The following is a 2,432-nucleotide window of genomic DNA, read 5'->3' as shown; positions in this document are numbered from 1 at the left end:
CTCGAAATGAATGGATCTTGAATTTGGCTCTCTATTGTATTATGTTTTTTTCTTGGAGGAAACTGTTATTGCGGGCTCATGGCCTGTGGTTCCTTCTTTTTCGTATTAAAAAAAAAATCACCGTGTCCTTATTAGCGATGTCCATGTGTTCATCAATGTCACCTCCAGAAAACCTGTCAAACTGAGTCGTTTTCCCGTGGCCGGCGATTGCAGATACCGTATCACAACAGTATCACTGTCACGAATCAATTCGCGACATTTCCCTTTTGTGAGAAGCCACGAACTATTAGTGGAAAACTCACTGTGTATCGCTCAGTTAACCGTTTCTCTCTCCATTTCGGAGTATACTTTTCAAAACATTCGTCACTTTCAAAAGTGACCGATTTAATGCACGTCACTAAGTGCTCTACTGAGTGATACAATTGTTTCTTTATCGTTCGCCTCTTCTTGCCTAAACCGTTAGCCACGCCTTCTTCCGGTGGCTTGTGCGTCCTGCCAATACAATGTATTTTGAATTCAGTCGAGTGTTTGTTGTGACGGAAGAGGGTCCTGCGCTCCAGAAGTGTGAGAGGTCGCTAGCACCCAAGCTCCACTGAGACAGTTAATCCAGTCCTCCCACCCCCCGGGTGATACATAGCATTCATCGACTGGTATTTCCTTTTTGTATAATCCTAGTTTTAAGAGTTTAGTTAAGGTGTTTTTTCCTAGGCGTAAGTATTTAGCTTTTGTGTGAGTGAGTGAGTGCGTCTCATTGATTTGATTTGAAATGTAACGTTAAATTTATTTTTTTGTAATCAATAAATTTAACAGTTCTTTTCCTTGAGCTTAATGTAAAGTAAAATCTTGTTTCATTTCTCCAAATGAAGCTTATTTTCCATATAGCTCCTAGCTTGCATAAACGTTTGCCTTCATAACTGGTACTTAGACCAGTCTTGTTGTATTAACTTAAAATCCGTTGTGCCAGATAGGAGTTAAAGCATCAGCAAGAACCTGATATTATTATTAGTATTAGTTATTTATTGTCAGGGGTGAAGTAACTTTCTCCAGAGGCTAACAGTACAGTAATTCAGCAATTGTGAGTAATTAGTCTCTGCTGTGTACTGTTGAGAAAGTTTATAAATTCTCGTTCTTAGAGAATCGTTGCACGATTTAGCAAGACAATCATTGTCCCTGCTCTTTAATATTATTGAATATTAATATCAATTTAAATAATATTTAACCATTTATATTTTAAAAACACAGTGATATAAAAACCCCGTGACAATTGGCGACCTCATTCCAGGATATTAACTTCTAGCTCTAAAGCTATTCACGAGATAGTGCTCACTCATTCATATTTAGGTATTTATCATTAAAGTTTATAGGCACAAGCTTACTGGTGTTTACCGTTAATTTAGCAAGTGAATTTTTGCTTTATCAATCCATAGAGTACTTAACTCTAGTTTATTCTTGGTGACGCCAGACGATTTTATTCGCTCCTGGGAAGTCGGCGTACCCATTGTGTTTATTATTGAGTCTTCCCAGTCATTTACATTTTTGATTTATTCTTTGCCAGTTAACTAGATAAGACTGGTCACCACTAGCTTGTGTCTGTACTCTTTACCTGTGTTTATTAGCATTCGTTTGCGAAGCAGTCAGTACTCAATTTCGGTTTGCTTAATAAATTAGCGCCATGGCTACTACTGTATTTTTACAGGAAGCCAAAGAAATGGGTCTTTCGGACCCAACCGAAATTAAAGAGTATATACTCTCACGGCATAATCAGGAGCAGCAGCGCGAGAATGATGCCCGTGAAGAGCGTAAGATTCAGCGCGAATACGAGCGAGAACAGCGCGAACAACGTGAAAGAGAGCGTGCATATGAACAAGAGCAGCGTGAAAAGGAGCGCGAGTACGAGCGAGAACAGCATGAACATGAACAAAAACAGCGCGAACTCGACTTAGAACACGTGCGGGAACAACGTGAATATGAACGTGCCGAACGTGAGGCACGAGAAAAACATGAACTTGAAATGATGAAGCTCAAGCGAGATTCCTTGGCTTCAGACACGTCTGGTGCAGTTGGTCCAAGCTCCACGAGCGTTCTCCCTGCACATGTCCTGGCGACCCCACGCATCAAGCTTCCTTCATACAAGGAAAGTGAGCGAATCGAGCCGTACATAGCTCGTTTTGAGGACATGGCAGACATGTATCAACTGGATGAGGCAGCTAAGCGGCTTCAGTTTCTTAGCCTGTTTGTGGGCCCTGCCCTCGATATTCTCCACAGAATTCGTGGATTCAATCTCACATATGAGATGATGAAAGCTGCACTCATTAAGGCGTATGGTCTCACAGTAGACGACGCCAAAGTTCAGTTCATGCGAGCTCGTCTCCAAGACAAGGAGACAACTGTTCAGTTCCTTGATCGTCTCACAGCTTACTTAAATGAGTGGA

Source organism: Coenobita brevimanus, chromosome 2, assembly GCF_032717465.1.
Source record: "Coenobita brevimanus isolate Jiangsu-jjx chromosome 2, ASM3271746v2, whole genome shotgun sequence".
Lineage (NCBI taxonomy): Eukaryota > Metazoa > Arthropoda > Malacostraca > Decapoda > Coenobitidae > Coenobita > Coenobita brevimanus.
The sequence above is the reverse complement of the archived record's forward strand: the minus strand, read 5'-3'. Positions refer to the sequence as shown.